Here is a 16059-nt window from a genome sequence, read left to right on the forward strand (position 1 = left end):
TGTAGGGGCGCCTGGGTGGCTCAGATGGTTAAGCATCTGCCTTTGGCTCAGGTCATGATCTCCAGGTCCTGGGATCGAGCCCCACATTGGGCTCCCAGCTCAGTGGGGAGTCTGCTTCTCCGTCTCCCTCTGCCTCTCCCCCTGCTTGTGCTTTCTCTGTCTCTTTCAAATGAATAAATAAAATCTTTTTTTTCTTTTAAAGGATGGTGTACTTTGTCAAATGCTTTTTCTGCATCTATTGAGAGGATCATATGGTTCTTCTCCTTTCTTTAATGTAGTGTATCACATTGATTGATTTGCAGATGTTGAACCACACTTGCAGCCCAGGAATAAATCCCACTTGGTCATGGTGGGAATAATCCTTTTAATGTACTGTTGGATCCTATTGGCTAGTATCTTGGTAAGAATTTTTGCATCCATGTTCATCAGGGATATTGGTCTGTAATTCTTCTTTGTGGTGTGTTCTTTGTCTGATTTTGGGATCAAGGTAATTCTGGCCTCATAGAAAGAGTTTGGAAGTTTTCCTTCCATTTCTATTTTTTGAAAGAGCTTCTGAAGAATAGGTATTCATTCTTTATTAAGTGTTTGGTAGAATTCCCCTGGGAAGCCATCCAGCCCTGGGCTCTTGTTCATTGGGAGATTTCTGATTACTGCTTCAATTTCCTTGCTGGCTATGGGTCTGTTCAGGTTTTCTATTTCTTCCTGGTTCAGTTTTGGTAGTTTATACATCTCTAGGAATGCATCCATTTCTTCCAGGTTGCCTAATTTATTGGCATATAGTTGCTCAAAACATGTTCTTATAATTGTATTTCTTCAGTGTTGGTTGTGATCTCTCCTCTTTCATTCATGATTTTATTTATTTGGGTCATTTCTTTTTTTTTTTTTTTTTAAGATTTTATTTATTTATTTGACAGAGAGAGAGTTAGCAAGAGCAGGAACACAAGCAGGGGGAGTGGGAGAGGGAGAAGCAGGCTCCCTGCCGAGCAGGGAGCCCGATGTGGGGCTCGATCCCAGGACCCTGGGATCATGACCTGAGCCGAAGGCAGACGCTTAACGGCTGAGCCACCCAGGCGCCCCTATTTGGGTCATTTCTCTTTTCTTTTTGGTAAGTCTGGCCAGAGGTTTATCAAGTTCTATTAATTCTTTCAAAGAACCATCTCCTAGTTTCATTTTGTTTCTATTTCATTGATTTCTGCTCTAATCTTTATTAATTCTCTTCTCCTGCTGGGTTTAGGCTTTATTTGCTGTTCTTTCTCCAGCTCCTTTAGATGTAAGGTTAGGTTGTTTCTTCAGAAAGGCTTGTATTGCTATGTACTTCCCTTTGGGACTGCCTTTGCTGCATCCCAAAGACTTTGAACAGTTGTGTTTTCATTTTTCATTTGTTTCCATGAATTTTTTTTTAATTCTTCTTTAATTTCCTGGTTGACCCATTCATTCTTTAGCAGGATGCTCTTTAGCCTGTATTTGAGTTCTTTCCAAATTTCCTCTTGTGATTGAGTTCAAGTTTCAAAGCACTGTGGTCTGAAAATATGCAACGAATAATCCCAGTCCTTTGGTACTGGTTGAGACCTGATTTGTGACCCAGTATGTGATCTATTCTGGAAAGTGTATCATGTGCACTTGAGAAGAATGTGTAGACTGTTGCTTTAGGATTGAGTGCTCTGAATATATCTGTGAAGTCCATCTGGTCCAGTGTGTCATCAAAGCCCTTCTTTCCTTGTTGATTTTCTGCTTAGATGATCTGTCCATTGCAGTGAGGGGGGTGTTAAAGTCCCTTACTATTATAAAAATATGGAACACTTCATGAATTTGCATGTCATCCTTGCACAGGGGCCATGCTAATCTCTGTATCATTCCAATTTTAGTATATATGCTGCCAAAGCAAGCACAGCATCATATCTTTGAGATATTAACATATGTTCTTTTTTTCCCCTAGCATTTCCTCAATCCCTTCCCCTCATTCAAACAAAGAAGATGCCTGAGAGGAGGGGTAAAACAAGGCAAAAGCCAGAAAAGTCTAATAGTATTTCTGGCTATGGTTTTCAAGTGCCTAAGAACTTAAATGGACAATATCTGGGGTAGAGACAAAATACTCAGACAAATTAAGAAAGAAAGATTCCATATCTATCACCTTCACCTACCACCTCTACCACACACACATACAGACTAGAAATAGGTTCCTTAATTGGTGATAATAGAGATTTTTGGAAGGTCCTATACAGAAGACCTGATGGGGCCAGGACCCATAGAGAGAAGGTATAATTGTGGTGAATTTAAGCAGATGAGAATACAGAAAACCCAGAGTCTCTCATGCTTCCTTACTCCCAAAGTTTGACACAGAAACAGCAAAAATTTTCCTGTATCCCACCCACTCAACTCCACCAAGATTGGCACAGAAGTAAGAGAAAGAGATGGAGAAGCTAAGAGAGCCAGGTAGATACAAATAGGAGAATTTTAGACTATCTTGACTCAGCTGACTAAAACTCTTGGTCATTTGACATGCACTAAATCTTTCTTCTGGAGAAAAAAAATGAACTTGGCTAAGATGGACTGTCATTTGCAGAGTGCAGGACCACAAAACTTGAGCCATTTTATTCACAAAAGATAATCTGTATATATTACAAAAGGAGTAAAAAAAGCAAGGGATTATTGACAAAGCCTTTACATCTATTCATAAGAATTCTTGTACGCCTGTGTATCAGTTATCTATTGCTGCAATAACAAATTATTCCCAAACTTAATGGCTTAAAATTATAATAATTATTTATTATCTCACACAGTTTCTGTAGGTCAAGAATTTCAGAGTGGCTTAGCTATGTCATTTTGGCTCAGACTCTCTCATGAGTTAAAATGTCAACTAAGAATACACTCATCTGACACCTTGTAAGTCTGGAATATCTAACTTCCAAGGTGGCTCACTCACATGACTAGCAAGTTCACCTTGGCTATTGGCGATTGTCTTCAGTTCCTCTCCTCCACAGAGCTGCTTGAGAATTCTCAAAACATGGTGGCTGGCTTCCCTGGGGAGAGAGATTGAAGAGAAGACAAGGCAGAAGCCACAATATCTTTTATGACCAAGCTTCAGAAATTGTACATTGTTATTTCCCCCAAGATCCTATTGGTTACACAGGTCAAATCTACTGATTATGGGAGAAGATCATGTAAGATCAAGAATGCCAGAAGGAATAGCTCATGAGGCACCACACCTTGCTACTTCGTAATATTTCCACTACGGAATAGAGGAAGGTTGCCCCAAACAAAAAAGGGGCATTCTAACAAATGTCATCCTTGCCAATCAACTCAGATATAAAAGAGAAAGGCAGTACACCTCACTGTCAAAAGGAAGCAGTGTTTTTTGAACTTAACTCTGAATGAAATTTTTGTCCATTTCCTAAAGACAAGGCATAATAGGGATATGGAAAGATTCATCTTTGTTGCTTAGACCAAATAAATAAAACATGAAACCTCATTAGTAAAGCACTGGGAAACCAGTGTGTGGATATATCTGATTTTTATTTAATTTTATTTTCAACGGAAAATAAAAGAGGCATAGCTATAAAAACTCTTCCAATTAATGTCTGTTTCCTAAAATCCTAACCTACTCATTGCTTTATGAAAATAACCAACTAAATTAGAATCTGGCAAGGAGAATGGAGTTTTTCCTGATCTCTGTCCAAAGAATTATAAGCAGCAACTGGTGTGTACCAATTACTAAGGGAGAGTTTGTCCAGTCCCACCTCTGTCATTATGTAAGCCCCCAAAACCTGTGTATAACCCTGGAAAGGTAGGTAAAACCCAAATAGCACAATGAAGGCTTAAGCTAAATTAAGACACAGAAAGACAATGTAGGTTATATTTCTTTCACACATATCCAAAATACCCACTACCCACGGATTCTGATAAAAATCGAACCAATGCTTGAAGTAGAAGACAAAAATATCACTAATTTTATCTACATGAAACAAAACAATTTGGAAACTTAATCCATTTAGTCACTCCACTTAGTCAACTCAATTTATTTTTTTTTTAAAGATTTTACTTTATTTTATTTTATTTGAGAGAGAGAGAGAGAGAGTGCATGAACAGGGTGAAGGGCAGAGACAGAGGGAGAAGGACAAGTAGACTCCCCGTGGAGCAGGGAGCCTGATCCCAGGACCCTGAGATCATGACCTGAGCCAAAGTCAGATGCTTAACTGACTCAGCCACCCAGGTGCCCCTAGTCAACTCAAATAAAAAAAAATCTTCAAAGAAGGTTTTAAACAAAATTATATTGTATGGTCTTACTTCTATTAAGAATAATAACAATAATAAAATAAATCACTTGTATGTTAAACACTATACTAGGCATATTTTTTCATTTGTCTTGAAAAAAACTGAGAATTGTGCATTATTATTTATAATTTTCACATGTGAAATCTGAGAGTCAGAAAGGTTAAATAACTTACCCAAGAATATTTAGTAAAGCCAGGGTTGAAATTCCTGACTCCAAAACCTGTGTTCACTACACTCAGCTTATGATCACCAATAAAGTAGTCTCCCTTTTTAACACAAGGCAAATATAAAATATTTTGAGAAAAATATTGACTACAGAAATATCTTATATATAACACAGAAAGAGAAAAAAATTGACCATCATTATCAAGTCTAACAAGTACCCACTATGCCCAAAATACTCTAAGAATTTAAAAATAATAATAAAAACATATTTCCAAAATTGAGCAGTGTGGCATGATAATAGCAGTGAGATGGAACATGACACCTAAAATGAAAAATTTCTTACCACACAGTGGGCTCTGTAGTCCAGGGTATTGACTGCAAAACTGCTCAGACCAGACATAAGGGAAAAGGTCTACTAATTAGCTCTAAGAGAAAACCTTAGATGCCTTCATTTTATAAAATATTCTTCATCTACCATATTTCCTCATTCTCATCTATCAGAAGGAAAATTTAACTTTGAGACTTTTGAACACTTGTGATTGTTAGCCAAGGGTCTCTTTATCCATGTTTTTAGAGAAACCAAGTCACAAGAAGTCAACTCTGCCCAAGCCATTCAAATGGAGTAAGCCAAAGAATTTTGCCTCATGTCTTCAAGTATAGTATTTTACTTGTCCTTGTAACATAGTCATATACCCAAAGTTTCCTAGTCCTTTGGAAAAGGAGATAGTATATATATATATATATATATATATATATGAAGATTATAAAACAATGCAGAGGTTTATTATTTTAGTAGTACATAGAATTTGGAGTTAATATTAATCTACTCATGATTATATAGAATTACTATTTTATCACTTCATTCTGTGTAGCTATATCACTGCTCAGAATTTTTTTATTCAAGTATAATTAATATACAGTGTTATATTAGTTTCAGGTGTACAATGTAATGATTCAACAATTCTATCCATTGCTCAGTGCTCATCATGATAAATGTACTCTTAATCCCCCTATTTCACCCACACCCCCACTCACCTTCCCTCCCACCGTTTGTTCTGTATAGTAAAGGTCTGGTTTTTTTGTTTGTCTCCTTTTTTCTTTGTTCATTTGCTTTGTTTCTTAAATTCCACACACAGGTGAAATCACATGGTATTTGTCTTTCTCTGATTGACTTATTTCACTTAGCATTATACCCTCTAGGTCCGTCCATGTTTTTGCAAATGACAAGATTTCACTTTTTTATGGCTGAGTAATATTTCATTGTGTATATATACTACATCTTCCTTATCCTTCCATCTACTGATGGACACTTGGGCTGCTTCCATAGTTTGCTATAGTAAATAATGCTGGAATAAACATAGAGGTGCATATATCTTTTCAATTAGTGTTTTCATTTTCTTTGGGTAAATACCCAGTAGTGAAATTACTGGATCATATGGTAATTCTGTTTTTGATTTTTTGAGGAATCTTCATACTGTTTTCCACAGTGACTACACCAGCTAGCATTCCCACCAACAATGCAAAAGGATTCCTTTTTGTCCACATTCTCACCAACACTAATTATTTCTTGTTGGTTTTGATTTTAGCCATTCTGACAGGTGTATGGTAGTATCTCATTGTGGTTTTGATTTGCATTTCCCTGATGATGAGTGATGTTGATCATCTTTTCATGTTTCTGTTGACCATCTGTATGCCTTGTTTGGAAAAATGTCTATTCAGGTCCTCTGCCCCCCCTTTTTTTTTTTTTTTTAAGATTTATTTATTTATTTGAGAGAGAGAGAGCAGGGGGAGGAGCAGAGGGAGAAGGAGAGAGAATCTTCACATAGCTCCCTGCTGAATGCAGAGCCTGACACAGGGCTGGATCCCAGGACCCTGGGCTGAAATCAAGAGTCAGCCACTTAACCAACTAAGCCATCCAGGTGCCTTCTTCTGCCCATTTTTAATTGGATTATTTGGGTTTTTTTGCTGTTGAGTTGTATAAATTCTTTATATATTTTGGATATTAACCCCTTATTAGATACATTATTTGCAAACATCTTCTCCCATTTAGTAGGTTGTCTTTTTGTTTTGTTGATGCTTTCCTTCACTCTGCAAAAGCTTTCTATTTTGGTGTAGTCCCAATAGTTTATTTTTGCTTTTGTTTCCCTTGCTTGAGGAGACGTATCTAGAAAAATGTTGCTGATATCAAAGAGATTGCTGCCTATGTTTTCTTCTAGGAATTTTACATTTCAGGTCTCACATTTAGGTCCTTACACCTTTTTGAGTTTATTTTTATATATGGTATTAGAAAGTGGTCCAGTCTTCCCAACACCATTTGTTGAAGAGACTGTCTTTTCCCCATTGTATCTTCTTGCTTCCTTTGTGATAGATTAATTGACCATATAAGTGTGGGTTTATTTCTGGTCTCTCTATTCTATTCTATTGACTTATGTGTCTATTTTTGTGCCAGTACCATACTGTTTTGATTACTATAGCTTTGTAGTACATCTTAAAACCTGGGACTGTGATACCTCCAGCTTTGTTTTTCTTTTTCAAGATTGCTTTGGCTATTTGGTTGGGTTTTTTTGTTTTGCTTTGTTTTTTGTTTCCACATAAATTTTAGGATTATTTGTTCTAGTTCTGTGAAAAATACTGTTGGTATTTTGATAGGGATTGCATTAAATTTGTAGATTGCTTTGGCTAGAATGGACATTTTAATATATTTGTTTCTCCAACCCATGCACATGGAACATATTTCATTTGTTTATGCCATCTTTAATTTCTTTCATCAGTGTTTTATAGTTTTTAGAGTGCAGGTCTTTCACCTCCTTGGTTAGGTTTATTCCTAAGTATTTTGTTCTTTTTAGTGCAACTGTAAATGAGATTGTTTTATTATTTTCTCTTTCTGCTACTTCATTATTAGTACATAGAAATGCAACTAGTTTTTGTATATTAATTTTATATCTTATGACTTTCCTGAATTCATTTATTAGTACTAGTAGTTTTTTAGTGGAATTTTTAGGATTTTCTATATACGGTATCATATCATCTGCAAATAGTTAAAGTTTTACCTCTTCCTTACCAATTTGGATGCCTTTTATTGATTGATTTTTTTAAAATATGGAACACTTCACGTATTTGTATGTCTTCCATGCACAGGGGCCATGCTAATGTTCCCTGTATCATTCCAATTTTTTAGTATATGGGCTGTAGAAGCAAGCACTGTTTCTTCATCTTGTCTGATTGCTGTGGCTAGGACTTCCAGTACTATGTTGAATAAAAGGGGTAAGAGTAGACATCCTTGTCTTGTTCCTGATCTTAGAGGAAAAGCTCTCAGTTTTTCTGCATTGAGTATGATGTTAGCTGTGGGTTTTTCATCTTTGGCCTTTATTATGTTGAGGTATGTTCCCTCTAAATCTACTTTGTTGACAGTTTTTATCATGAATGGATGTTGTACTTTGTCAAATGCTTTTTCTGCATCCATTGAAATGATCATATGGTTTTTATCCTTTCTCTTCTTAATGTGATGTATGATGTAGCTTGATTTGTAAATATAGAAGCACTCTTGCATCTCTGGGATAAATCCCATTTGATTGAGGAGAATGATTTTTTTTTTTAATGTATTGTTGGATTGAGTTTGCTAGAATTTTGTGGACGATTTTTGCATCTACGTTCATCAGAGATATTGGTCTGTAGTTTACTTTTTTTAATAGTGTCACTGTTCAGAAATTTTTGAAATGGCTTTTTGCAAATTGGAAAGAAGAGGGGTGGCTGCAGGAAATATTTCTTAAGTTGTTAGAATTCCATTCTCAGATGACTTCTTTTTAGACTGCTGTACCTCACCAGCAGCAGGCTGGCTCTGATGAGAAAACAAAAATAATTATGCAATTATTATGAAACTCTATGTTCAAAGGTACTTTTTACTTCACAAATGGCAGGGGAGTAGGTAGGGAACCAGTCGCCTTGTCTCATGTAATTTCCTCCAAAGCATCTGAAGACATATAAGAAAGTTTATAGCATTGGTTCAATGTGCATCCAAGATTTTCTTGCTCTTAACGGTCAGATTCACTGTGCAGTTTAATAGCCAAAATCCTTCCCACAAAATAAGAAAAGGACTGAAATGCCACCAGAAACTCAAAACAGCTTTTGGAAAAGTGAAAAAATTTAAAGTTTAGCACATTTATGTCTTATTTCACTATCTTCAGTGTTTTGAAAAATACTAAAAGCAGAATTAATACTCAAAATCCCACCATGAAAAGGTTTCCTGTTTTTAAGTTTACTGAAAATACTGAAGTTCCTTTTGTAGGATGGCTTTCATCGGTATTAAAGAGACAACAGATATGACTGCATTTTAAATACTCATCATGCAAATTCCTCAATTATTTGAATTTTTTAATCTCTTGGAAGTGCCACTACCTATACAAATGTGATTTTATTTTATTAGATGTCCCTAGACTTTCAATAGAATCTAGAATAGAAGTAGATAGAGTTTCAATTTCCTCATTTAAAGTGCTTTCTCTAATTCTTACATTCAACAGAGGACTAATGCAAATAGAGCTGAGGGTTACAAGGAACCCTTAACAGGCCAGGAAAGAATCCCAGGGTGTGCTTATTGGTTTTTCCCAACCACTTTCTTTACGGGTTCATTTCACATCTGATCTTACACCTTGGAAAAAATACAGGTCTGAAGGGTCACTTGAATGAAAGATTTTCCTCCTTATAACACCAATAGAAATTGAGGGCTTTGATATTGTCATGGAAATGACTCTTTGTAAATAGGGCTCAAAGGCCTATTTCAAACCAGTATGAGCTGGAACAACGTTTTCTTTTTCTTTTCAGGTTATGAGATTGGAGTATGTGTAGAGAGAACCTCTGGTCAAGATAGTGGGAGGAAATGGGGGAAAAAGGTGTGCCTGAGAGAATTCCTCTCACTTAATGTTGGCAAGTTATATAGGACAGCTTTATTCAAAAAAAGATGTTTGTCTTTTCCTTCAGGTGCACAAAGACACAGCCTGTTGAGAACTGGAGAGGAAAGGTAGGAAAAATATGAAAGAAAAAATGGAACAGGTCATTAGTCTCTTATCCTCAGCTTTAAAAAGGCAAGTTTCATCCTGGAAATTATGACACACACAAACGTTAAAAATATTTCTACTTTTCAAAGCAAGTAATTGATTTTTTTTTTAAGTAGGATTTGAGAAAGAAATAATGTTTCAGCAAATATTTAAATACCTAATTAAATCAGTGTTTGCTTTGGTGTTTGTATCATGTAGAACCTTATTTTCTTTTAACAAAATGCAAAAAAATAAAACCTTTACTTCCCTTAAAAAAAAAAAAAAGAATAGACTGAAGACAGGGAAGTGATAATGAACTGTTGCTTTAAAAAATATTCACCCCCTTGGGCGCCTGGGTGGCTCAGTTGGTTAAGCAACTGCCTTCGGCTCAGGTCATGATCCTGGAGTCCCTGGATCAAGTCCCGCATTGGGCTCCCTGTTCGGCGGGGAATCTGCTTCTCCCTCTGACCATAACCCCTCTCATGTGCTCTCTCTCATTCTCTCTCTCTCAAATAAATAAATGAAATCTTTAAAAAAATATTCACCCTCATACCGAGACTATTAAATTGGATTTCAGATTTTAGGATCTCAATGTTATCTTAATTTCTAGCCTTCTTAGCAGTATTTAAAAATAAAAATGCAAGGTCTTCCCCACTTCATACAAATCAAAAATTTTTAGAGAAACAAACATAGAGAAAAGTCCCTGGATTTAAGCTTTGAGGACAATTTAAAGCTAATAATTTGATTACTGGTGCAAAGCATGGTATTTTCAAAGTCACAATATAGTTCGTATCCTGCCCCTCACTTTAAGGGCACATCCTTTTATAAAACACTCTATTGACTCTTTTAATATTTGTTCTTTGAGTCCAGGGAGCAAGTGAAGGAAGACTTCTCTAGTTGTTCACAGCATCGATGCATCCATCAACACCTCCTTGACCTTTGAAAAAAAGTTAATGTCTTGTCACTGCTAAATAAGCTTGGGAAATATTTCTGTTGGTCACCTACCGTGTGGCAACTAGAGACTGTCTAAAAAGCATTTAATAAAGCATCTTAGAATGAGAGATAATGAACAGTTACTACTGAATTTTAACATAGGGGAGTTCCATTTTAAAAGTAGCCCAGCTTAATGGAGTGAGTATCTAAATTAATTCAAATTACATTACCTTATGCCCAAAGGCAACTAACTCAGATCATATGGAAGCAACCCTTCCAGGTGGAGTTGGTAGTACTTGGACATTTAGGTGAGAGTACTCTGTTTCTGCAAGAAAATAAAATCTGCAACTGGCTTCTAGCTTCACTTTTAATTTATTTGCATCCACCCTGGTGAAAGAATAAGAGTGATTTGCTATTCTCTCTATTCAAAGACACGTCTTCTATTTAGAGGCACATTCATAAATGTTTGAGAAGTATGCTTTTAACATTAATCAAGAAATTACATAAAATGAACTGAGTGTAACCTCTATTGAAGATTAATATTCAATACATAGCACCTATAAAGATAATATTCTCTCTTCAACAGACATAAAAACAATATAAAGCACTGAGTAGGGCACCTGGGTGGCTCAGATGGTTAAGCACCCACCTTCCACTCAGGTCATGATCTCATGGTCCCTGCTCAGCGGTCCCTCTCCCTCTACTGTTGCCCCTGCTTGTCCTCTCTCGCTCTGTCAAATAAATAAATAAAATCTTGTGGGTTTTTTTTTTTTTTTAAATCTTTGAGTAGTTCACAAGAAAGAAAGAAAGGTTAAGAAAAGAAAAGAAAGAAAAAGAAAGATTGCTCCTATTTTCCAAAATGGGGATTAGGCAATATAAGAAAAATAACTTTCCAAAGACATAAAGATTAGAATTAAGATTCATGAAACTCTCAAATCCTAGATACTTCTGATGCTGAATTAAATTTCTCTCTCTTTGAAAGAGTATGAGTCATTTCCTAGAAGCCTCATGCCAATATAAGGACTTGGGAAAAGTTGGGAAAATGGGGCCTTTTAAAAAAAGCTGATCTTGTAATGAGCAATAACAGAAATTCCTCTTGTATGAAAGAGTCAAATACAGTCTCCAGTGTCAAAGACCTTGAGCTTAATCCTATTATTCAATCAAATCTAAATAGGGTAAAATCTTAATTTTGTGTAGTTCTTCATAGTTTAGAAAGTTTTCTCAGTAATTCTATCCCTTTAGCTATGTATTTTCTTCATAGCAATTGTCGATACCTGACATATTAGACATTTGCTTATTTCTTTATTATCTTTCTCCTACTGCTAAAATGTAAGCTCCATAAAAGCAGGGATGTTATCCTGCATTGTTGACTTCTATATCCCCCACACCCACAGCAATGCTTGGTGCATCGTAGACAATGGGTATTTGTTGAATGAATAAATGAGATAAATAAAATGGATAAACACTACTGCATTTGAGCCTTGAAACTCCCAGAGAAAAAGACATATATTTCTCACCCTCTTTACAGATGAGAAAACCAAGACTCAAAACAGTAAATTATTTATAATAGTATAAACAGTTAAGTGGGGGGAGTCAGAATCATAATTAGAAAGATCCAGGTCCATTATAGTACTACTTTTTGCTGACTTGTGGAAAGGGACAAGATTATGGGTAGTCAAAGATTACCACTTTTCATGAAGATTGATGCAAGAGAGAAAAAAATGAATAAGTTCACATCCTTCTCTAAAACCACAGCTGTCAACCTTTCTCAGCCTTCTTTCCTCTCTGATCACTTCCTAAATTAAATTCCCCTGCTGATATGTTTGTTGCCTCAGCACCCACTTTGTGCTTATGATTTCCCTCCTGGTATCTTCTCTTCCTACAGATATCATTTAATGAGCCCCTTTTACACAATGTTAGGCATTTTTCACTGCCCCCTCATAACCAGGAAACTGCAGATCTATCAGGCTTCAAAGCCAGACTCTTTCCCCACCAGACTGCCTCCATGGAAGACCCTAATCCTTAGAGGCAGCTCTTGGGAGGCCCACAACAGCACCCACCATCCCCCTTGACAAGGGAACTCAGCAAAAACTTGACCCTATACTGGTTAGCTGCAGGGGTGCTGTGGTATATGAGTACAACACAGGCAACAGGACCCTGATTATTAGCACATGCCCTGACAGGTTAGAGGTATCTGAACCCACCCAGCCCAGGATTTGATTTACAATTGTAACGAGAAAGAAGGTAATAATCCAGCCAGTGGTTATTTTGCAGGACTCAGTCCCTGATGTTAATGGTTGGATCAACTTTATCTTTCTCCTTCACCAGCTACACCAAAACATTTTTGTTAAAATATGCTATCCTTTATTTCCACCCCCTGCTCTTTCTTTCCTTTTCTTCTTAGTGAAACACTAAGTTCATTCCTTTTAGAGCTAGTAGTAAGCAGCTATAGCAGGTGACCCCTTGTGATTCTCATGTCCTTCCTAACAGCCAGTTCTGCCTCTAAACTGGTGCCTCACATTTTCATTAGAGTCAAATATGGTGCCTTCTAAACAATGGCTGAAGGGTGGAGAGACACAGATATTTCAGTAATCAGGTTTCTGTCATTGAAAATGCCTATCAGACCATAAGAATAAATTCTTTCTGAACCTGACTTTTAGTTACTAACATTTTGTGAAGTCATTTGAGAGAAGACCCAAGTTAAATAAACAGGTTCACTGGTGGACTTATGACACTGGGCAAGCACGATATACTTGCTTGGTATAAGGCCAAGTTCTGGGCTCTTGGGAGTTTTAGAAGAGTGTCCTAGGACAGGTCTGATCTCAGGATATTTCTTTCAATTGTTAAACAGTATGTGCTGCATTGAGCTTTAGTCTAGACAAGATGGAAATGATGCTAAGGCTATTCATCAGCAAAGATGAACCACAGGATTCAAACAACAGAATAAGCCCTGCCAGTCAAAGGGTCAGAGAGATGGGAAGGACAGGGAATTGGGATCCTTCTTGAGAATGAGTCCAAATACCCATGGCTAGGAAGATGCCTGGAATTCTTACATCTGCAGATGATGGAGACATTAGAGAACACCTATACCATGTTTGTGCCGGATACAAGGCAAAGAACCACTTTATATTTGAGTCATTGCTTTTTTCTTACTCCATTTTAGACAAATTTTGTTTAGGGAAGACCAATTAGTCCACATAGACTTCAATCAATATTAATTTTAGTTGCTTATGGAGGCCAGTGTGATGAAACCTACATTTATTTTTTTAAAGATTTATTTATTTATTTTAGAGAGAGAGATTGAGAGAGTGGGGTGGTGGATGGGGAAGGGAGGAGGAGAAAGAGTCTTAAGCAGACTCTGAACTAAGCACACAGCCCTATGTGGGGCTCAATCTCAAGACCCTGTGATCATGACCTGTGCCGAAACCAAGTTGGACACTTAACCGACTGCACCATCCAGGTGCCCCAATACCTATATTTAAACAAACAAACAAACAAACCAGGCCCCATTCCCTAGATATTCTGACTTAATTGGTCAACAATGGAATCTTGGAATCCATTTTTTTCTTAAGATCCTTCAGGTGATTCTAACGTGTAGCAGCCAAGGTTGAAAGCACTAACCTGATAAACATAGCAGTTTTCTAAATAGCAGATTTAGTAAATGTCCCTAAGGTTATAATAACCTCATAATGATTTTTAAAAAAAGACAACATGTGGTTAGGTTGTGGTGATGATGAATATTTACCTACAAGAGTCATGGAAAATAAAAACCCTTCCTAGTATTACACCAATAGGTGATTGAGAAATAGCCATTCAGAAAGTTTTAAGAATGGGTACCTGAAGATGTCATGGGACATAGTTGTCTTACCAGCCCTAAATTATTTACATCTAGACACATTAGTGAGAAAGAAATATCTCATTTAAATCATTTTTATTTTATTTTTTGTTACTTGCAGCAGTGATTAACTGCTAATAAATCCTGCTAATAAATTAACTGCTAATAAATCATTCATCAGCATGTCTATCTATCAAAGAGAGACTGCCTATGAGTGAAGACAACACAGAAAAAAGTAAAGCAAAAAGAAAAAGAATTCTGTTGATATAATCTGAATCAATAGATCTTGCCATGCCTGAAGTCATACTACCTTTCCATTTTTCAGTTACGTAAGTGAACCGATTTATTTTTTAAAGATATTTTGAGTTTCTGTCATTTGAAAAAAAAAAAAAAGGACCAGATCAATCTAGCAATCTTCAGGAAACCTGTTCTCAATAATGTATATGACATTATTTTGATCAATTATGGGCTACGGAATTGGGAGTAGGAACCAACTTGTTCAGACCTCCAGATTCTCAAGCGACAGTTAGATCTAAACTGACATCTAGATTACATTAGCATCCACATTATTCCTTTACCATGGCATCTTATTTTTATTATTTTAAAATACCACATGGGATTTGAGTGGCTTCTAAGAGTTAAGACATTTTGCTGGAAAATGGCAATTTAGGGAGATTTCAAATTACAGGAGAGATTGAAAAGATTTTGAAGTATGGGACTGGAGGTAGGAGACCAGTTTTGAGTAGGGATTGAGGGCCTCATGGCACAGGGCATAAATAGGAAGGTTTGACAAAGTTAAGAAAACCAACTTAATCTCTAGCTTTAACATATTTATGTCTTACTGGGATCTTATATTAGTAAAGTGCTTTGTAGTTCATGACATATTTTCACCTGTTATCTCATTTGATACCTAGCAATAATTATTTGGAGTAAGCAAAGTGCGTAACTAGTTTCAGCATTTTACACAAACGGAAACTGAAGCTCAGTGTGATTATGGGTCCTGTCCAAAATTACATGGGTGTCAGAGAGGGGTCAGACTCCAGATTTTCAGATTAGCAGTCCAGTATTGATATAGCAGGTCTCTCTGTACACAGAGATCCACATATAAACAAAGTTTTCTTTTCAGCAACTTCGTTTGTTAATTCTACTTCATTGCTCATTGTTTTCTTCTCACTTATGACCTCTCCTGAGTAGTGATATGGGCTAAAAGATAGAACTTCATCCTGAGATGAATCTTCTTTATAATGTAGTATTAGAACCAAGGTGTGTGTGTGTGTGTGTGTGTGTTTATTGAGGGAGGGAAGACAGGAATTACCAAACGATGACAAAAAAACCCAACCTTGAGTCCCACAGAATGAATTTATGTTAATTTTTCAAAACTTTTCTTCTGCTCAGTGCCTCCTACAAAATGAGATCACCTTTCATTCATTCTCGTACCATCTCAAGGAGCCATGGGAAAAGAAAGGAAGTTGCTTTTAGACAGTGTCTTATTCAAGCAAACGGAAATGGTTTCTGAACCACAGAAAACAAATAAACATGCCTCTCCCTGGAACTTCACTAGTGTTTGCCTGTTGTCTGGCACTAAGAAATGTACTTTAAAATAATGGTGCAGTGTGTGCCTGGAGATTCTGAATGCTAGTGGGGCTATCTGAACTCTAGAAGAAGAGGATGTTGACTATGTCTAGGACCACTGAGCTTGGACCAATTCCCAAGGGCTGGGTGTGAAACCACATGCTAAATGTCTTTCCATACAGCAAAATGAAATGCCAAGTCCTTAATGGTCATCTCAGCTTTCACAATTTCTAAAGAAGCATATTTTATTAT

The 16059-nt window shown here is 36.6% G+C and overlaps 1 non-coding gene and 1 pseudogene across 1 annotated transcript; both read right to left on the reverse strand.

The window, feature by feature from the left end:
* Nucleotides 1–1785: 1785 nt before the first annotated feature.
* On the reverse strand, nucleotides 1786–1889 carry LOC118530804 (U6 spliceosomal RNA). The gene has a single exon (XR_004914813.1). It is a non-coding gene; the product is annotated as a U6 spliceosomal RNA (small nuclear RNA).
* A 5641-nt stretch (nucleotides 1890–7530) lies between these two features.
* Nucleotides 7531–7639, reverse strand: LOC118530805 (U6 spliceosomal RNA; annotated as a pseudogene).
* Between the last annotated feature and the right edge of the window lie 8420 nt (nucleotides 7640–16059).

The sequence above is a fragment of the Halichoerus grypus genome, chromosome 2 (assembly GCF_964656455.1).
Source record: "Halichoerus grypus chromosome 2, mHalGry1.hap1.1, whole genome shotgun sequence".
NCBI lineage: Eukaryota > Metazoa > Chordata > Mammalia > Carnivora > Phocidae > Halichoerus > Halichoerus grypus.